The sequence below is a fragment of the Camelus dromedarius genome, chromosome 20, assembly GCF_036321535.1.
Source record: "Camelus dromedarius isolate mCamDro1 chromosome 20, mCamDro1.pat, whole genome shotgun sequence".
Classification (NCBI taxonomy): Eukaryota; Metazoa; Chordata; class Mammalia; order Artiodactyla; family Camelidae; genus Camelus; species Camelus dromedarius.
The window spans coordinates 32,151,086-32,173,704 of NC_087455.1; the positions used below are offsets into that span (position 1 = coordinate 32,151,086).

At 44.9% G+C, this 22,619-nt stretch overlaps 1 protein-coding gene and 1 pseudogene across 2 annotated transcripts in view; one reads left to right on the forward strand and one right to left on the reverse strand.

The window, feature by feature from the left end:
• MATN2 (matrilin 2) overlaps window positions 1-22,619 on the reverse strand; it is a 119,555-nt gene that overhangs the window by 84,740 nt on the left and 12,196 nt on the right. The gene's annotated exons all lie outside the window — the stretch shown is intronic.
• Window positions 15,260-15,357, forward strand: LOC116149041 (U6 spliceosomal RNA; annotated as a pseudogene).

Genomic DNA, 22,619 nt, shown 5'->3' on the forward strand with positions numbered 1-22,619 from the left:
TGGGCTCATCAAAGACAGAGAGCAAGACATTAGACTGAGAGAGAAGGCTACCGTGTAACACCCACCATCATGCTCAGTGAGCTTGTGTCCACAGACACCTGAGCTGTGGCTCCTGGGGCCACCTCATGTGTTCTGTCCACACGTGCCCTGGGGTTTACAGGTTAATTTCATGGATATTTCAGAGGCAGTTTGGACTACTTTTGATTTTTCCTGCAGTGCAACTTCACCTGCAACTCCCCTGTATTTAGGGCACTTGACAGGGGCATCATGGTCCTTGGCCAGGGCTGAAAGGACCACATTTCAATTCTTCTCTATTTCCTTCAGTCAGTCTCCAGCTGCTGCATGGCCTCACACCAGACATTTTACAAAGCAGCCGTTGAGCTACGGCTATTTTGAATCAATCACTCTCTGCTCACATCTTCCTCAAGAACCCCTGGGGAGTATCCTGAAATGCTGATTAGATTATATTAGGGAGACACCCTGGACTTCTTAATGGGATTGAAGACGTATCGTGGACTCATTAGAAAATCACTCCCCACTTGCTAACATTTTCCAAACAGTTTTCCAAATTCCAGGGGCCCTCGTGGTTCTCTTTTCACCACTACATACAATGCTGGAAGGAATCACAGAGTCGGGACCAGAAAGGATTTCTGAAGGCAGGAATAGTGAGTCAAAACTAACAAGAGGAAATCTAAGTGGTATAAATGTCAAGCCCTACATATAAGGTTCCAAAAAATCAACTGTGTAAACCATAGAAAGGGGACATCTGGATTGACAGCCAGTCATATGATAAAATCTTGAGCCAGGACAGCAAATCCCAAGCCTTGTGCATTGACCCCAAGTTCCCCAACCCCAGCACCTGTGAGACCCCTCCCCTCACTATTCAATTCCAGCCTCGAATCAAAGTTCAGCCACAGGATTCCTCTCAGCCCAGCACCACGTGTTCCCACCATCCAGTGCCTGGAGGGGGCTTGTGACACAAATTTGATTTGCCAACCAGACACTCTCTCCACTCATTCCCATTAGATCGCTCCTGACCTTAATGCCCCATCATCTCATCAATGGTTTTCCTGGCCTGGGAGAGTAGAAAGGCTCCCCCAACAAATAGACCTCACTTTGCCCCTCTTTGAAGCAGAAGTTTCCTATGAATGAATATTTTGGTGAGTTTCATCAATCAGAGTCATAGTAGCTGATTTTGGCAGCTGTGAATTCTCAGTATAAATGGGCCTCAGGATGCTGTTTCATCAAAGCAAGTTCTTTGGGGTTTTTTCCTTCCTTTTTTTTTTTTTTAATGGAGGTACTGAGTATAGAACTCAGGACCTGGTGCATGCTAAGCATGAAATCTACTACTGAGGTACACCCACTCCCCAAAACAATTTCTTCAAAAGCCACCATCCTAAGGGCCACTGACAGCGAGGTCACTGATGTTCTGATGTTCATGGGAGAAGGAACTAATGAACTCTTTAGCCTCCTGGACTCGCCCACTGCTCCCTGCCCTAAACCTTATATCCAGCGATATCTGATGGTTTATAGTTCCCCACACACCATCCTCTCTCAGCTGCCTCCTCAGCTTAAGACTTGGCCCTTGGTCACCTATGAGCATCTCGTGTATGGAGCTACTGGCCACATGTAGTCTTCTATGAATCCCTGGTACCCTGCAGAGTGCAATGTCCATAGATGCTCAGTCGGGGTCTTGGCTTCTTTCCTTCGATGTGCATATGTGGCTGGGAGGGGTAGCGGGGAAGTAAGAGAGAAGTTGCAGATACCCCTCCACGAGCTGGAGTGGGCTGGAGGAGCTGGTCAGTGGAAGTGCGATAAAGAACAGCCTACAGTAGAGATCCTCAGTGTCCTGGTGACATCAGAAATGCCAGAGGTACTTATTTAAAACTCCGAATCCTGGGCAGCACCCTAGATCCAGTGAATCAGAATCTCTGGTGCTCGGGCCCAGGAATCGTCACTGAGAATTGTTCCAGGTGATTCTTAGGCAGATCTGAAGACTCCACCCCAAGGGGCACATGAGCCTGAGAGACCATCTGCCATGGAGCAAGCGTCCAGAAGAGACCCTTTCCTGTGCCCCAGCACCCTCCTCCCCGAGACCAGGCACGATCTGGTAAATACGGAAACCTTACATCCTGGGTTCTCTCCTGTGTTCTGATCCACATTCTGTTCCACTGTTGGATCATGTTCATGTCAGTTGTGTCCCGGCTTTCAAGTAGGATCAGAAAATAAATAAGGTAGGCACCATTATTACACCCATCTTACAGGTGAGGGTTCTGAGGCTTAGAGAGGCTAAGTAACAAGTCCACGGGCATGAGGAGGAGGAGTGGGCAGGGACAGGGATTTCCCACCCAAGCCCGTCTGATTCTAGTTACCTGCATTTTTAGCCTCTGGTCCTCAGCAGGTGACCTAGCATGAAGAGTCTCCTCTGAACAGAAAAGTGTCCCAGAAAAGCGCTTATGAAGTTACCCCCCAGTCACCAGTTAACACATTAAACCCCAGTTGATATCTGGCAGGACCGGCTGCAGAGATTTGAATGAGACTCAGGAGTTAAAGCTCAGTTCATGACACACTCCCCTGCGTGCAATGTCCTCTTCACCCTCTCTGCCCTGGGCCAGTGCCTTGGCGGCGTCACGGTGCCTTCAGTTCCAGAGTTTCACCTTTATTTTATTAAGTTCTTTCCAACACCTACAAGCACAAACGCTGCACCTACTAGAGTCCACAAGTGCCTTCTGCATCCCCAGCTAGTGATGACAGTAGCACAGTTAGTAACAATGGGCAGTGATGGCATTCCCAAAATACTGTATTTACTGGCCTACAAGCCCCACCAAACTGTAAGGCAAACCTCTGAGATCGCAACTGGGTCTTTCCTACTGATCCTCGTATCACAGATGCCTGGCTCAGAGCTGCACATAGAAGGCCGTGAACTGAAGGCACTACGGGCAAAATGCAGGCATATCTCAGAGTATTACAGGTTTGGTGCCAGACCACAGCAATAGAGCAAATACCATCATACAGTGAATCACAGGAAGTTTTTAGTTTCCCAGTGCAGGTAACTTATGTTTACGCTATGCTGTAGTCTATTAAGTGTGCAATAGCATTATGTCTAAAATATGTACATACCTTAAAAAATTCTTTATTACTAAAAAACACTAACCATCATCTGAGCCTTCACCGCGTTGTAATCTTTTTGCAATAGAACATAGAAGATTACAGATCACCGTAACAAGTATAATAATAATGAAAAAGTTTGAAATATTGCAAGAATTACCAAGATGCGACATAGAGACACGAAGTGAGCAAATGCCTTTGGAAAAATGGCACCAGTACACTTGTGCGAGGCAGGGTTGCCACAGGCCTTCAATTTGTAAAACAAAACAAAACAAAACAGAAAACGCAGTATCTGTGGAGTTCAATAAGGTGAAGCACAGTAAAACGAGGTGTGCCTATACCATGCTGGTGCCCTGGGGATGTTGACACATAGAAGATGCAGTCCCTGGCCTCAGGGTGCTTACAGTCCAGGGGTCAGTGAGACAAGCATGCAGATGGCTGAGGAATGAGGCAAGGAAAATGAGTTCTTATTTAGTAAGCATAACATGCACTCAGCCAGAACAGCTGAACCCTCAATCACAAAGAACAGTCACTAGAGAGCATGGTTCTGAATAAGGAGGCATGAGTCCAGCAGAGATATAGACCAAAGACACTTCCATCTCTTGCCCAATTACCGGGGATTAAAGTAACAGCAGACATTCAGATGGAGGTGATTTCTGTGGTCTTCCCCCTGCATACACCTGCTTTCAGTGCCAGTTTATACCATTCAGGTGCTTCCTTCAAGAACACCCGAGATACGGTCTGAATATCAGCCTTCATCCTATTAACTTCCTTCTGACACCTACAAGCAGAACCAAAGTTCACAAACGCTGAAATCCATGAGTTGTCAGATTTGATCTGTGTACACTTTAACCCGCCATCAACAAAAAGAGCACCTGCAGAACACAGAGGTGGGTGTGATGGGCGAGGCACTGGCAGGATGGATTCCGTCTGCCTGTGAAGGTCCAAGCAGGAAAGTTTTTACACAAAATATACTTGCCAATGTCAAGATGAGTTTGTTTTTGCTTTTGTTTCTATTTAAAAGAAGGTTCTGGTGAATGAGCCTGCATCTTTGTTTAGCAATGGGGCACCACAAACCGGAGACATGGACCAGTGGCGCCCCGAGGGATCCTGGTTTGACACCAGCTCAAATTTCTGTTGTCCCTGCTGACTGTCATAAATTCCTGGAGGAACACAGTCCTCTAAGGCCCTCGGGGAGGGTGCACCAACGAGCCAGAAAAACGGAAAAGAAAAGAAGCAGCAAGAAAAAACATGCCACATCACAGCAGTCTCCTCTCGTAACTGTTACATGAGCTGAAAGAAAAGAGACATCGTATGAAGTTCAACAACTGTGGTTTCCAGAACCCTGGACAATTTTCTTAGTGAGGGAGCCAAAGAGAAAGCTGCCCCAGTTTAGCCCTGAAGGAAAAAAAAAAAACAAAAAACAGTTTCCAATGAATTGAATTTCCTTGCAAGGTAAAGCAGTTTGCTTGTTTCACTAAAAAAAGTTTCGCTAAAAAAAAAAAAAAAAAAAAAGCCCCTCACATCTTCTCTCAGAGTTTTTCTGACCAACAGACTTTCTCTTAATTGAGAAAGAGAAGTATAAAGAAGTCCTGAAATAGTCAATGGTTTTAAAACTCACTGAGCTGACCGAATAGATACAGAATCGGCTTGGTATTCTCCATCAAAACCCTCCTCACCATCTTTCTTCCTTTCTCAAATTGAGAAATGACTCATATCTTAAAATTGTAATCTACACACACACACACACACACACAGCCAGCCAGCCAGCCCCCTAGTACAAGACAGTACAGAAAGTCCTGGGAAACAGGTGATTTCTTCTCTCTACAAAGTGAAAAACAGCGTAGGCGGCTTTTAAAAAGTGAACTGGCATTTGACCCCTGGGAGTATTTTAATTTAGTAAGTTGAGCAATTGCCTTATCTGCTTCCTGAGAGTTCAGCAAATGGAAGGAGCGGACAGAGCAGAGACCTGTGCATAGCAACGCAGGGTCAGGCTGAGAGAGGAGGGCCGGGAAGCAGAGTCTACATTAGCTCTTTTGGGGAAAGGGAGGGGTGCGGACATGCGCAGAGGCAGGGGCGGAAGGTTGCCCGGAGGCAGGGGCGGAAGGTGCTGCAGCCCTGTACCTGCCAAGGCAAAGTTTGTCTCTGAAGACACTTGTCTCATTATTGCAGTTTGGTTGAGTTATGCATATACGGTAGGACCCTCCTCTCTGGACCAGGCGCTGGGGATACAGCACAAGAGCCAACCTCAGCATGGGAGAAGCTTACCACCTTGTAGAGAAGACAGCTTCCTAAGATTCATAAAAAGCGTGGGCAACTAGAGCCTGGAGGGGAGCACGATCCCAAGATGGTGCATGGGGAGATTTCTAAAGAAACTGATGGGCATCGTGTTATACTGTTTTATAATATTATTCTATAGTTAAAGGGTGAGCAGGTACTGGCTAGGCAGACTTGGGGTGGGCACCTGAGGCAAAGGGTCAGAGTGAGCAAAGGCCCGGAGGCCAGAACAGAGCAGGGTGCTGTGTGCATGGGTAATGCAGGTGGGGTGGTATGGCTCCATCTTAAAGGACAGGATGGGGATGACAGAGAGGGCTGCACGTGCCTCCTATCAACAAGTCTGGACCCCGTTAAGGAGCCAATGGGGAACCACTGAAGGGTTTTGAATGTGCCCAACCTCCTTTAGGGCACATTCTAAGGGCTCCTGACTCAGCCCAGATTTCACTCTTCTCCGTCCCTGGCCCAACCCAAAGCCAGTCTCTTCAGGCCTGCCCTCTTGCTTCCTCTCCCACCGGAGTCCCCAGCCTGGTCTCAAGTGTCAGTAAGTGTCCCCTGTGTATAGATTATAGAGACGGCACCAGAGAGGATTTAAAGACAACTCCTTTGTCTTTAGGAGTTGAGTTTCTGCCCCTTTGTTTTCTAGCCCTGGAGTGAGTCTACCTGAAGGACTTTCAGCTGATAGAGCAGATAGTTTAGGTCAGCAGTTGGGACCTTCCAACTCATCCCTCTTAGGTGTCCAATTCCTCTATTACTATTGCTCTCCCCAATTAATTCAAGTTTCAAGTGACATAGCAATTGATTGAATGTCGCTCGGCACACAGCATGAACGCTCACCTCTTTCTATGAGTCTTCCAGGACTGCAGAAGCTAAAAAGGCTAGAAACGCAGTTCCCAACTCCCTTGCAGCTAGGGTCCTGGGTGAGAAATAGGTAACACCAATTAGATGCACTCACAGAGGAGGAAGCGAGGTGGAGAGTGTTTCTACTGGAAAGTGAGGTTGTAGAAACACAGACTTGATGTTCTAGGGTCTGCTCACCTGCTTCATAGATGTGGTTATTGATGGCAACAGCATCTTGGTGCCAGCAACGGGTTCTTATGTGATGGCTCTGAGCTCCCACTCCTCTAACCTTTCCAGTAAGTATATAAGCACCTAATTCCCTGTATGAAATCCCTTTCTGTTTAAAATACCTAGAGGGATTTGTTTCCTGCGCTGGCCCTAATGGTCCCTTCAACTCCTCAACATCTCTGCCTTCTTGATGCCTGACTCATCCACAGTGGGTTCCCGCTGAAAACTCCAAACACGTTGGAACAAAAAATTACAACTGGGCATGCTCAGTCCTCTTCACAAAGCTCACCTGAAGGTCCAGTCCCTCCAAGCTTTGTGAAAGTGCGGCCAACTCTCCCCTCCTCCCTGAAGCCCCTGCATGCCTACCCCAACCTCCTCTTCCCCAGTGACTCTCCCAGGCACTTAGATTGTTCTCATCTCCAATTCATTTGGAAACTGGTCCTCTCTCTCCACTTTGATATGATGCTTCATTTCCTCCATTCTTCCCTAACTTGGCTTAGGTTTCCACTCCCTAAAATACACTGAGACAGTATATTACACAAAGGGAAAGCAAATGAGGCAGCAATTTGTTTCCTCATCACTCACGGTGCTCAAGTGAACACTTGGCTCCCGCTGCTGTAGTTGACTCCATTAAGCTTAACGCCCAATATTAGGGTTGCTATGGAAGCCAGAAATAACATTTCAGGAATCCCTCCCGCCTGTGTGACTTCAGTTTCTAAGCTGTTCTACAAATAGTCTTTCTTGCAGCTGATCATTAAGATGAAGAGAAGTTAATAAGACAGCAAGTTTAATGAACTGCAATGGTATTTCTTACAGATTTGCTCATCACAACGCACTTAGGATATGCAAATTCTAAAGCTGAAAAGAGACTTTAAAGACTGGATTCAACTTCCCTATTCTCCTGATGGAGAGGGTCACACGGGGTCATGGTGGGGCGGCCTCCTGACTCCCAGGCCGCCCACATTCCCCGACATTACACACATTCTCCATCCTGAGAAGGTTTTTTGCTCTCTCTAACCTACAGTTTCCTCTTCTACAAGAGGAGACAATGATTGTACCTGCTTCAGAGGGTTATCATAAGGATTAAAGTGAGTATGTGTAAAGTACTTAGAATGGTGCCTGGCACAAAGTAAGGGTCAAATAATCATTTTTTGTAATTACTGTTTTTTCCACCATTGTGTTAAGAGCTACATGGAGGCAACATGACATAGCAAAGAAAGCACTAGACTGGGAGCCCAAAGACCCATGTTCTGGTCCCCATTCTGCCACCAGCCTGGTGATACTGGCCACATAACCTTTTTTGGGGAGAAGAATGGGTTACTTTGATCTCTAGGGTTGGACTAAATAATGTCTCAGTTCCTTTCCAGCTCTAGTATGCTATGGTTTTAAATAAATTAAGTAGAGATGTTCCTTGACCTTGAAAACAGTTACATCCCTATCTATAATGACAGCTAATATTTATTGAGCAATGGCTGTATATCAATATAAGGCTAAACGTTGTAAAATTACTAACTCCTTACTTCTCACAGTAATCTACTGTCCCCATTTAACGTGGGGAAACTGTAGCTTGGAGAGTTTAGAGTGATTTGTGCAGGTCACACAGCTAGGAAGTGGTAGAACCAGAATTTGAATCCAGGAATCTTAGTCTAGTTTCTCATCTTCTTTGTGATTAATCTACAGGAAACAACAAATGTACGCACACAGCTCTAGAAGGGAGCCAGCCTGCATGGCTTTATATTACATTAATGTTCTCTAGTTGCAGCTGCAGGTTGTATCCCTAAATTCCCAGCAACTGGTACTGTCCAAGAAGATTTGGAGGAAATTGCCAGAAAAGAAAATAATTTTTAGTTCTTCATTATACTCCAGAGGTGATCACCTCCACCAACATCCCTCACCTGGATGACAGTGTTAGCCTCCTAAATGGACTTTGACTTTGCCCCTCTACAGTCTGTTTTCAATCCTGCAGCCAAAGCAATCCTTTAAACACAAGTGACATCATGTTACTCCTTTGCTTAAAACCCTCCGGTGGTTTCCATCTCTCACAGAGAAAAGCCAAGGTCCTAACAACGGCCCGCCAAGGCCCCCATGTTACTTCTCTGAGTCACACTACACTGGCATTGCTGTTCTAAATGCTTCAGGCAAGCCTGGAACATTCTTCCCCTGGATTCAGCGACTGTCCCCTCACCACCTTCAAGAAAATGGCTTAACACTGCAGACTGGATGACATTAGTAGTTGCCTACTTAAATTTCATTTCTCTCCCCATCCCCTTCTTGTTTCCTCACTAAGATTCTAAGCAGCAAGAAAGTGACCAGGAGCTCTGCGAGGACAGTTTCCATCCTTCACCAGGAATGACTCTTTACTGGACAAAGCCCAGTGATCCCAATCTCCAGTCTAGGTCAGTGAGTAGGCATGCAATCCAGTTTTGGCCAGTGGAGAGGAAAGGAAAGTCTACTGAAGATTTTGGTCTCTGACAAAAGGAGTGATTGAAGGGATGAAAAAGCCCTCTTCCCTCCACCCCAGTTCTCTTCCTGCCTTGACCATGACCATGGAAGGATGTGATGTTTGGAGCTGCAGCAGCCATCTTGTGACTATAAAGGCAGAAGCCTAAGAAAGGAAAGCCAGCCTCCTGGGATGATGCAGTTGAAAGCTGGACAGAACCCTGGTCTCAGTGATAAAGCTGAGCCACTCCCATGACCTAGGAATCACTGATCTCCAGGCTTATTGTAAGATATCCAAATATCTTTTAATAAAAGCACTGTTAGCTTATAACAATTGCACCCTACCCAATACCCAGAGATTTCACTCCTGGTGCCAAGCCTGCTGCAGAGTAGCTTCTCAACAAAAATGTGTTCTGTGTATGAACAAATGAATTTGATGGTAAAACTTTTGACATTTTAAAAATGAAATTTATTAAATTGTTTTGCTAATCTATTTTTCAGACGTTCTTTTCTAAGATCAATACCTGATTTAAGGTTGAAAGGGAAAAAACTGCTACTTTTTATTTAAATCGGTAGTTGATCAAATAGATAAACAAAATTACTAATACTAATAATATTAATAAATGTCATCTCTCATTCATTCATTTATTCAGTACACATGTATTGAGAGGCTACTAGGCCAGATGCTTCAGACCCAGAGATGAAAAGACCTAATTCCTAGTTTTAAAGACCTCATTGTAGCGTGGGAGCTGTTAACACCACTTTGCAATGTACAAAGTGTTTTTTAATAATAAATTTAAAAATCGACAGTAACAGCAACAAACACTTAGAATGCTAACTCCGCGCCAGGCTCTGTGCCAAGCCCTTTATCTTCATGACCTCATTCCATCCTCTTTCCCACTCTGTGAGGGAGGTACCATTATCATCCCCTCCTCACAAATGAGACAACTGGGGTTTCGGGTGGTTCCGTTACTTACTCATGGTCACACCATGGAAAGCCAGAATTCACGCTTGTGAAAAGTTAGCTACAATCATTTGTAAAACCAAGCTGACAAGCATGGGAAGGTCCAGGAGCCACAGTTGATTGGAAGGTCAGTAAGAAAATGGGGCCATGAGACTGTCAGGACAAAGGAAGCCATCTTAGGCCACCTGTGCAGAAAGAACTAGAGGCTCCTGATCAAGAAATGACAGCTCAGCTCAGCTCAGGACACCATTCTGTATTTAAAGGAAACAAGCAGGGTTATTTCTCCCTCCTGAACTTTAATCTGAACCAGTTGAGCATCTCCAAGGGATGGCCCCTTGGATGCCCCATAGACTCTCCAACTGAACTCGGAGTTTGATCTCATACAAGGCACCCAATGTTTGTTGAACGAATAAAGATATAGCTGCTGTGGTTGTGTGTGGCAGTTTTATGTTGCAGCGGTTTGTAGACAAGGATTATGTCCGTCTCGTCTGTGTCTGGGGCTGGCCTCGGCTTCAGTGGCTAGTTGGTTGATGGCTTGGTTCCAGCCCTGACTCAGTCTGACCACTGGCTGAGGCAAACATCTGCATGGGAACAGACCATGTGGTAGGAGGGGTAAGGGCTCCCCTGAGCCCCAGAAGACTTGGGATTAAGCCCTAGGTTGCTGCTGGTCAATTACTTCACTTTGAACCAGTAACAATATTTCTGGGCTCTAGTTCCCTCACTCTTAACACTTACTTTTACCAGGAACTTCCATAGCAGTCTGGAGAAGCCTATGATCCTGTCTCAGAATACAGTTGTTAGATGTCTAAAATAAAATGCATTACCCACTAGGTTGGCTATTAGGAAAAAAATGGAGAATAACAAGTATTGGCGAGGATGTGGAGAAATTGGAACCCTTGTGCATTGTTGGTGGGAATGCAAAATGGTGCGACTGCTATGGAATACAGTTTGGCAGTTTTTCACAAAAGTTTAACATAGAATTACCATGTTTCCCAGCAATTCCATCCTTGGTATATATCCAAAAAAACTGAGAGCAGGGACTCCAAAAGACACTTGTATGCCAATGTTCATAGCAACATTATTCAATTTGCCAAAAGGTGGGAACAATCCAGGTGTCCATCAATAGATGAATGGATAAACAAAATGCAGTGTATACCTATAAAAGAATATTACCCAGCCATAAAAAGAATGAAGTTCTGATACATGCTGTAAAATGCATGAACCTTAAAAACGTTAAGCTACTGAAAAAAGTCAGACACAAAAGAACAAGCATTATTACATCATTCCACTTACATGAGGTAGCTAGACTATGCAACACAGAGTCAGAAAGTAGAAAAGAAATTACTGGGGGATGAAGGGAGAGGGGTGGGGAGTTATTTCTTAATGGGATGATGATAAGTTCCTGTTTGGGATGATGAAAAAACGTTCTGGAAATAGTGATGCTGGTTGCACTACAATGTAAACATACTTAATGCCACTGAATTGTGCACTTTAAACTGGTTAAAATGGTTAATTTTATGTATATATTATGACAATAAATAAACAAACAAATAAATGCAAAGGATAAGACAGGAGGCCAACCTCAGTGAATCAAGATATTTGTAAAAATTGGGAATATAGTAAAATATGTACTTTATTTTTTAAATTATTTTTTCAGTTGAAGTATAGTTGACTTACAATGTTGTGTTAGTTTCAGGCGTACAGCAAAGTGATTCATTTATACACATATATATATTCTCTTTCAGATTCTTTTCCATTATAGGTTATTACAAGATACTGAATATAGTTCCCTGTGCTACACATTATGTCCTTATTGTTTATCTGTTTTATGTATAGTAGTGTATATCTATTAATCCCAAACTCCTAATTCCACCCCCTACATATGTACTTTAAAAAATAACATTAAATAACAAGACGAAAGGTGTGTTACTAATGAGTGTAATTTTGAAGTAGTGGTGAGCGTAAGCACTATTTTGGGTTATCTCTGACAACTACGACCACAAACAGATCTGTGATCTCTGTTGGTGAGACAGTACGGCTACTATTCCTGTGGTTTGTGGTTTACAGTGACAATAGAAGGAAATGCTAAATTGCAGTCAGAGGTTAGGGGGAAAGGAGGTTCTTTTTCTTCCCATCCAAATTACGGACTCACTGAAGTCTGCCCAAGGGATCTTTGGAGGCTCATGGACCCCAAGTTAAAAACTTCTCAACTAGATGATTTCTAAACTCCCTTCTAATTAAAATGGTATGATCTAGGAGTGGATTCTGGCTTTATCTGAATGTCACGGATAAATTAACCTCTCCGATCAGATTTTTTTCTTCTCCGTAGCTGGGGATTATTATAAAATCTCCCTCTCACGGGTTTTGTGAGGGAAAGGGAGGTAAGGTAAGCATTAGGCGCTTTGTAAAACTGCAAATCTTTCTCAATGAATGCCAGGTAGTACCAGGGAAACCTGAGTCCTTGAAGACATTTTCCCCCATCCCCTGCACACCCATCACCCAGGGCTCAATGTTTCTTCAGACTTTTGGCTCAGAGCTTTGTGAACAATGGGAACAAAACACCGGGCACCCTTTGTTAAAGGATACCATGCCCTGTGTTAAAATGTAGTGTTATAAACTATAACGTATGAAAATACAGACAAATCGAACCATTTTAAAGGAAAATGCCAATTATCAAATAGACTCAAGAGAAATAGAAAACCCAAACAGACTAATGACTCTCAAAGAAATTGAATTAGTTGTCAAATATATCCTCTCTACAGAGGCATCAAGCCCAGATGGTTTTATGAGTAAGATTTACTAGCTCTTGAGGACGTTTTTCTCTCACTGATCCCAAGTATATCTCCCCACACAAGACCCATGCTGCCGGAAACTGTGGAATTTGTACCAAACCCTAAAGCGTGGCAGGTAGTGAGACAGACGTGACCTGGCCTGACTCTGCAGTATCGCTGGTATCCAAACGATGCTGTGCATCATATAGATACTCAATGCACATTCCTTTAGTGGATGAATAAATGATAAAACCAAGGCACATTATGAAACAAAACATAAGGTATTAGAACTAAACTATTTTGGTATAGAAGAACAGCGAGGTAAAACTGATGGTCTTCCTATTCCGCTTCATTTTGGAGACAAATTCAAGCCTGACTGGAAGAGAGGAGTGAAGGAGACACTTCCTTCAGTGGTTGGGACAATCACACAGGACAGCCACAGGATATGGTACCAGTACATTCGGGTGAATGGTAGCCCTAGGAGGTAGGGATTCCTCCCTGGCCACCTCATCAACAAGTCCCAGAGATGTAAGGATTCTTCATCTTGCACCAGGCTGAGCACAGTGCTTGGAACATGGGGACTCTCAGAACATATTTATTCAATGAATGGATGGAGTAGACTGGAAGAAAGCCCAGTGTCGGGGCTGGGGAATTAAGAGCTGGAGATGGAAAGCAGCCTCTCGCAGGCTTGGCCAGGTCTGAGCCCCTTGGACAGGATTCCTCCACGGTTTACTTCATGGTCCAACCTGACTTTAAAAGCCTCTGGGGCTCACCCTCCTGGGGCTTCTCATGGCCAAATGGTCCATGCTGCACGTACGCCATCGAGCCTTTCCAAAGCCCCTCCTGGCTCTGAGCCCAAGTGGTGAGATGCTTACATTCCTCCTGTTTCTCCCCCGACCCTTCCCCTGCATCGGCTCTTTGTACATCTGGCTGTCCAGCTTTCTCTTTGATGTTCTTACTCATTGGCTGGCTGTGGGCTTACGATAACTTCTCCCTCCTCCTTTTCCGGCCTCACCATCCTCTGAGCCGCCAAAATATACACACCGCCCTCCTTTCATCCTTGCCTATAAATCAGCCTCCTCTGGATATACTGAAAGGAGGCTTTTCTGAGCTAGTGGTTTTAATTCCTGGCTTCTGAAAGATCTTCCTCGGACTTGGTTTCACATCCTGGCTAGATTGCACTGGTTTCCCATGTGCAGCCCGAGGGTGTTGGCTGCCCAAGCCATTGTGCTTGTCCGACCTGCCTTTTAAAGACTCAGAAATACAAGATGGTAAATTAGTCAGTACCACTCTGCTTCCCCAGCGTACGTCAGTAACAGTTACATCACCCTGAAATGGGCAGATAAAGTGAATCAGAAGGGAAAAAGAGGCCATTTAGGAACATGTCAAAGAAGACATACAGTCCTCCACAAACTGGACAAGTGGAAAGCAAAGCAACTTGTTATGGGCTGAACTGCACCCCCCAAAATTCCCAAGTTGAAGTCTAGTTCCTCAGAATGTGACTGTATTTGGAAATGGGGGATCTTTAAAGAGGTGATAAAGGTTAAATGAGATTATTACGGCAGTCTCTAATCCAATATGACTAAGGTCCTTCTAAGAAGGGGAAATGCGAACAGCCCAGATGTCCATTGACAGATAACTGGATAAAGAAGCTGTGGTATACACACACACACACACACACACACACACACACACAATGGAATACTACTCAGCCATAAAAAATGAATAAAATAATGCCACCTGCAGCAACATGGATGGACCTGGAGATCGTCATTCAAAGAGAAGTAAGCCAGAAAGAGAAAGAAAAATGCCATATGATATTGCTTATATGTGGAATCTAAAAAAGAGGACACAAATGAACCTATCTACAAAACAAAAACAGACTCACAGACATAGAGAACAAACTTATGGTTACCAGGGGGTAAAAGGGGTGGGAAGGGATAAACTGGGAATTTGAAAATTGCACCTCTTGGGGAGTGATGGAAATGTTAGCTGTCTTGATTGTGGTGGTGGTATCATGGGTGTATACATCTATCAAAATTCACCAAATGGTACATCTGAAATGCATGTAGCTTACTGTGTAGGAACCATACCAAAAGAAATGTGTTTAAAAAAAAAAGAAGAGGAAATGTAGACGCAGGAAGGTACAGAGGGAAGACCATGTGAGGATACTGGGAGATGGCGACCACCTGTTAGCCCAGATGAGAAGCCTCACCAAGAATCGAATAAGCTGGCATCTTGATCTGGGATTTCTAGCTTTCAGAATCATGAGAAATTTTCTGTTGCTTAAGCCACCCAGTTTGTGCCACTTTGTGATGGCAGCCCTAGCAAACTAATATACAACTCAAGTCTCTAAAATATTTCCTCTCAAGAATACATGACATGCTTATAGGGTGATTATTCAGGCATCTTTTGAACTAACTCTCCTTGTATTTTCAATATCTAACAGTCATTAAATATTTAGACATGAAGTTTTTTAAAGTGAAGATGATTATTCTTCATGATCATTGCAAAAGATATAAAACATCTTTTAATATTTTCAGTGAGGACTTGGAGAAGACACAGAACACATCTCATCAAATTTGCAAATAATTCTAACTTGCAAAGCTAAAGAGGAAAACCATATTAGTCAAGAATGAAAACAGCACATATACTAAAATTGGAACAATACAGAGATTAGCATGGTCCCTGCGAAAGGATGACACGCAAATTCATGGAGCGTTCCATATTTTTAAGGGATACATTGGGGGTTTGAGGTTTGCAGATACTACCTACTCTATATAAAATAGATAAACAATATATAAAATAGATAGCTTAGGGAACTATATTCAATATCTTGCAGTAACCGATGATGAAAAAGAATATGAAAAGGAATATATGTATGTGTGACTAAAACATTATGCTGTACATCAGAAATTGATACAACATTGGAAAGTGACTATACTCCAATTAAAATAAGTAAATAAGTAAATAAAAAAGAATGATGAACCTAAATGAAGAAGATAAAATTTAATACAAAAAAATTTAAATTACTCCACTTAGGTTAAAAAAAAATTAGTCTGCTATATGATACTAAGTCACCTGTAATAAAGGTTAAGTGATTTTTTTAACATTTTTTATTGATTTATAATCACTTTACAATGTTGTGTCAAATTCCAGTGTTCAGCGCAATTTTTCAGTCATTCATGGACATATACACACTCATTGTCACATTTTTTTCTCTGTGAGTTAAGGGTTAAGTGATTTTTTGTTGACTGTAGGCTCTACATAAATTAACCAAAAAAGCTAAGGCAATTTACCTGTGATCATTCTTTCACTCAGTTCACATTGCCAGAAGTGAAACCCAGGGATTCAACAAATTGTTTCCAGTCCCTGAAATTTTCCCAGTTTCTCCCTTGTTTTAAAAAAATGTTATTTTAAAGGCTCCTAAGGCAGATTTTTCTTGGAAAGCAAATACTTAGCTTTTGTTTTTAATAGGGGAGAAAGTCCTCATCTTTGGGTTCATTTCCTAATTCTGCAGGCACCTCCCCAGAACCCTGGAATGTGACGGTTTGCAGATGAGAGGTTTACTCAACTCCCTGCATGTAAAGGCTGTCAATATCCCTCATGCCAGAGGAGGCAGTTCATTTCCTGGGCTAATCTGATGGCTAGAACATTTCATATGGAAAAAAAATCTGTTTCCTTAAGGAAAGCACAGGTACTTGGGTCTGCAGCTCCTCTTTAAGGCCTTCAGAACAAGCCTGAGCTCTGCCGTAACACCGCCTGTGGAGAGCCCTTCATCTTTTCTTTCTTTGTTTTTAAACTAAACATCCTCAAGTCTTCCAGTTCTCCATAAGCCCTGGATTCGGGGACATCCTCTAGCCCCATGGCTCCTCTCTAGAGACTTTCCTCTTTGCTCATTTGTTGGTTCACTTTCTCCTTCTCTAGGTATCCTCGGAGAGCCCGTGGGTGTACCTGGCACGTCACTAAGCATTTCCTGTTCAACACGGACAACTACGCGGGCAGTCGCCCTGCAGGCTGACAAGTGCGGAGCTGGGACATACGGCACACTGCGGGAATATGTTGTTGGGGTCCTAAACCCCAGCCTAGTAGATTAGGGATGCTTCCCACCGAGACCTGAAAGGCGAGCCCAATTTGGCTGGATGAAACAGAGGAGGTAGGGTTGTAGAAAAGCGTTGGAGGAGAGGAAACGTTAAGATGGCTTCTCCAAACCCACCCCTGCTGCTCAGTGGTGCATGACCTCGAGCAAAACATTTTACCTCTCTAAGCCTCAGTTTCTTCATCTGTAAAATGGGCATAATAATACCATGAAGAGTGAAGGGTAAACTGCTTAGCACAGTGCCCAGTACACAGTAGATACTTCCGAAAACAAAAAAAAAGGAGCAGCCATCTTTACCATCATTATCATAATTATCATCAGGTAGGGAGACCTGGGACATGATTGGCTCCAGAGGGGGAACGTTGTATACTTCACCCTCCAAGAGCACCAGCCATCAAAGAGGAGGAAAGAACAGTGGCTAAGGGGATGGCCCCCACCCCCACCCACCCACACACTGCAGCTGCCAAACATACGGGCAAGCTGAGGATAGACCATCCCAGAGATGAAGAAGGAAAGGAGGAAGGGAGAGAATGGAGGGGAGGGGATAAAGGAGAGTTATAGGAAAGGAAGGAGGTAAAGAGTTTACTAGAGAAGAGGAGAGAGAGAGTCTGTAGGAGAAAAAAAAAGCAAATTATTTATTCATTGGCTAGGAAAGCTTTTAATTCTGTGGCTTGTTAGAAGTCACATACTATGCTTTTGGGGGTTTTCCTGGTATTAATCACAAGATAGGAATGAAGAATTCACTTTACACAGTTGATAAAAAATGAATGATGACTGAGACGTGCATTTACATGGAAAACAGAGCACAGAGCACAGAGCCCGTACTTTACGCCTCTGGGCTGAGCAGCAGCCACGACAGTCCCTCCAGCTGGTCCATATTTCCGCCCCGACTGTATCACAGAGGAGGGATAAAGATGGGGTGCGATTTTACTTCACAGGATTTTTTTTTAAAGCCTTTGCTATAGTTAAAAATATTTGATAAGCTCTATGCATCAACTTTCATTTTCATAATCAGTTCTGACAATAAAGCCACACATCAGCCACTGGATTCTTTAGATGTGTGTTCATCGCTGTGCTATAAGAGGCTCGAGACCCCTCTTTGCTAACTTCCCCCGGGATGGAAGAAGGCTAGCAGCTTATTCTCAAAGCCCCAGAAAGGGTTGACCCGGTGCTCACGGTTTGTTCATACTCTCCAGCTGCAGTTTTCTCAGCAAATGTCATTCGTCCTGCATTGTCTCTCTGGCTGCTGCCCCACAGCATCTCTTCCTAAGATCTCTTCCTCCTGCCCATCCCCACCCCACCTCCTAGTTTTCTCCTCACAATGGTTCTCAAACTGAGGTCTCCAGAAATGCAATTTCTCAGGCCCCAACCCAGACCTACTAAATCAAACATTCTGGGCATGGGAACCAGCAGTCTGTGTGTCACAAGTCTTCCAGGAGCTTCTGATTCACAATGAAGTTTGAGGACCACTGCTCAGTTTCCTGATCCTACTGCCTCACCCCTGTTCCCCTGTCTGATTCTACTGCCCCCACCCCTTCTGTCTCAAAACTTCTCCCTCCCACCTGGAGAAAGGGAAAGAAAGCCGAGGATTACATAGGGGTTTCACTATGGGAGCCAGAGAAAGGACAACTGAAAGGCGGGAATCGGAGCTGTCATCACGTCCTAGATGAGACCTGAAGGATCCCTGACTTCTGCCACCTGCCTTTACAGGTGAATACACGGGAGAGGAAAAGTGGCTTGCCCAGGGTCACTTGCTAGGTAGGTGTCAGGTCAAGACTGGAACCCACACGAGGATGAAATCAGCCACCTGCTTGTCTCATCCTCTCAGTGGTCCAACACAAACGGAGCTTCCACTGTGGGCGGGACCAAAGCCCAGGCTTGAGGTCAGCAGCCAGGGTGGAACCAGCAGCAGCAGCTCCAAATCCGATGGACATTTCATGGTCTGCTCAAAACTCCTGGTCAGGGAGCAAGCTCAAGTGTGAGATGCCTTTTTCTTTGCTCAAACACACGTTTCCTAAGCCATGCATCCTCTCCCGGGGTGAGGGCTAGGGGCGCCTTTTCTTTCTAGGTTTTCAGAATCCCTAACAAGTTTGCTAAATTGCTTTATTCTCTTCGCCTTGGCTTCCTTGTCTGAAAACGAGATAAACCAATAACCACCTCGCAGCATTTCGTCTTTTTTTTTTTTTTTTTTCCACAGATCAAGTGAGCTAGCGCATCTTTACTCACGGCAGGGGCTCAGTGAAGTGAGAGAGTCTCCAGAGATGCTATGAGACATGAAAAACACTCAGTCCCTTTCTTCAAGGGTTTACGATCTAATGGTAAAAACAAGGTGAATACAAAAATAACCAGAGTAGGAATCGTGGGTAGGTGCCACTATTACCCCTTGTGATATAAGGCTGACAGAGTTGGCGCCTTAGCAGAGGACCTACAGTGCAGGTGGCGGGGATGTGAGGGTCCCGCCTGGCTGGGAGGGGGAGGAAGTGGCATTTGGCCTGGACCTGACTGATATTAGGCCTTGGGCAGGGAAGGACGCTCCAGGTAGGAGGAGGGTGAACAAAGCCCCGGAAAGCTCAGGGAAGGAGGCAAAAGTCGCATCCAGGACAAAGTGGCTTCAGGGCATGTAAGGCTGGTGGCCTCAGTGGGTCTGTCCTTCCAGAAGCCAGCAGCTCAGATGGCTTCTGGCATCTGCTTTTCCTCCCTCACAGAGGATGCCAATAAATGTCAATTAGGGATGGTTTCAGGATGTGTAAACTCATCTACTGGCAGCCCATGCTTGAAAATGTTAATAATTATCAACCCAGGTGAAAACCTCCATTGGCAACACAGAGCAAGACATTCTTACGCTGAATTCTCTAGGCCAGCCAGCTCCTACAGTCACATTGCTAATTTAGGAGGTTTCGGGTCCTTACGTGAAACACATTGCATTTTTACTACTGTAGATGTCAGGTCTAATTAGAGACATATGCAGAACTGGAAACAAATGCTTCCTCACGTGCTGTGATTTCCCAGGAACGGAATCTGGGGCTGTACACAGTCAGTTCTTAGATTGTCCCCATCAGCTCCATTTTTAAGTAGTAAATTAACTGTTATGGAGAAATGTCATTAAATTCTGTGACTTCTACCCCCAAACACCTCTGGAATATTTTCCGGGGTGAGGGGGTGGGTCAGCTCCCACCATCCCGGGACCACACCTTGGGGCCAGCTTTCTTTTAAATCTCCACTGCCCACTTCTGGAATCTACTTTCATACTGCTGCAAAGTGCTCTTTTAAAACACAGACCTCAGGGGAGGGGGTATAGCTCAGTGGTAGAGTGTGTGGTTCTATTAAAAAAAAAGAATTAAAAAGAGATAAACAAAAATTTATTAAAAATAAAAAAACCCACAAACATGAATTCTTCGTGGGTGCTATTGATCCAAAGGGGAATCTATTATAAAGAAAGGAAAAGGTTTCCAGATTAGTTAGTAGAAATAAAATGAGCTAGGTTGGTAAATTTAGAAAAGATGGCACTCATTAACAAGACCTTACAAAAGACAAAGGAAGGGGGGGGAGGTGCGGGGAGATTGGGGGGGAGGGCAGAAGCACAGACGTTTGCCTGTGTACTGGCACTCCAGGAGTGAGAGGAGTCACGGATTCAGTGGGAGTTTGGGCAAGGAGGGTTAAGGTTTCCAAAAAGGCTGATGTGCCCCACTGGTTGCCCTGGTGACAGGTCCACCCCAATGTGACAGTGATATAATAAAGAGAAAAAATGCGCTCAAGCAAAGCAGGCAGTACTTAGGGGTGTGGAGCAACGTGACTTCCAGTTAGCGCCACCTTGAGGAGACCCTCGGGAGAAGTCTGGAAGGGGACGGGGTCCTAATACAGGGTGGGTGCAGAGGGAAGAGTCTGAGGCGTCCATGAGCTTACACTCCGGGCACAGCACACCCTGCTGCCCCAAATCTACCCGCTGGCATAGTTGCCTTGAAGGGTCTTACGGATGGAGCATGTGCTCGTTCGTTTTCGTGGTGGTCTGGGAGTATAGGCACTCCCTGCCCTTTGCCCCAGCTCGGGATGGCTGAGGCTGTCCAGAAGGCACAGTGGGTACAAAGGGACTCAGCAGTGATCACGACTACTGCCAGCTAAAGACCTCCACCCCCGCAGCATGAAACCCAAACTCTTTGTTGAAGCCCCCTGAGGTCCTAAGTGAGCTGGTTCCTGCCTGGCCTCTCTGGGCTTGCTGCCAGCTCAGACCACCTGCCATATAGACATGGCGGCCCCAATGGCATGACCCATCTCCAGGCTCCATCCTCACTCCTCTCCCACCAGCTCATCCTCAGGACTCCACATAGTCTTGACCTTCACTGGGAACACTTCCCTAAATCAGCTGTTTTCAAAGTGTGGTTTGGGGACCCCCTTCAGAAGGTCCACCTTTGTTCACTGTCAATGTTAGACTGAAAGCAGATTGTACTTGTGAATCCAGGCCAGAGTCATGATGTTTGCCTTCAGTTTCATGATTTTCACTCACCCACTATGTTCCCAAGTCAAGCAGCCTTCCAGCAGGTCAGGGAGCAGCCAGGCCACTCCCCAGGGCCATATTCCATCCACCTCTTTGTTCCTGACACATTCCCTGACAAAATGAGAAATGGAGACTGGTGCAAGGGAGGGGAGGACACTGGATGCGGGGTTGATGCCCATGGCAAAACAGGATCTCTTACCTTGAAGGCAAGGGGCTTCTCCTTCAGAGCCTGAGCTCAGGGCGAAGGAGAGGACAGTGGATGCAGACAACTAGGGGAGACACAGCTTGTGTGTGTGTGTGTGTGTGTGTGTGTGTGAGAGAGAGAGAGAGAGAGAAAGAGAGAGAAAGGGAGAGAGAGAGAGAGAAAGAGAGAGAGGCAGGGGTGGGGGTAGAGATATTTGGCGCCAGGAGGAGTATGCTTTTCTAGCTAAGTATGTGGTGGCTCATTCCAAAAGCAGCCCCATCAGAAACCCAACTGGTGTTCTAGGAATCAGGCATTTCCAGCTCTCCCTCCTTCCCTCTGTCTCTCTCCCCGTCACACACACCCACACCCACACCCACACCACACAAACACACATACACGCCTCCTCCACCTCCCTATCTATCTATCACCTTGAAATTTTTTTTCAAAAGCCCTTTAATCAGTGTACCAAACATCCCCCAGTCCTTTTCACTTTTGCAGAAGTCATATGTTTATGACACTATGGAAACAGATTCTCAGGAGACGAAAGACATGGAGGGCCCGGGATCATGGGGTCATCGTTCACGTCAACACCATCAAGATTCTGACCTCTCGAAACAGGGCTTTTGTTCCTCTGGTCTCTGACTGTCATTTTGGATGCTGAGGCTACCAGGCACTGAGCGGTTCTCTCTCTCAGTGGCCTTCGTGGGGGGTCAGATTCTAGGGGCTGGCCAATGAGATACAAACATAAAACACAGTTTCAGAGAATAAATTCATGGAATGATAGTCATGGTAAAGCTTTCACTCACTGCATCCCTATAATCTACATACATCAATTAGCTTACTTCCTCCTCCAAAAATATCCCCAGGTCAGCATTAACAGTCCTACTTTACGGATGAGAAAACTGAACTTCAGGGAGGTGACCCAAGAACACACACTTGGTAAGTGGCAAAGCCAGGTCTATGAACTCAGGGCTACGCCAAAGCCCATTGCCTTTCCACTGGCCAACCTTCCTATTGCATCCTAGACTAACCAGAGCCCATTTTGAGAATCAGGCCCACTTATCTATATTCAGTGTGTTTTCATGACCTTTCCTTTCTCTCAGAGAAAGAAAAAAATATCACCTGCAGAAAGCATGTTCACTGGGTGAGCGTTAACAGAGCTCTGGCATTTTCTATCTTCGTATCTTGATTCAATTTATCACGTCCCCAACCCTCTTCTG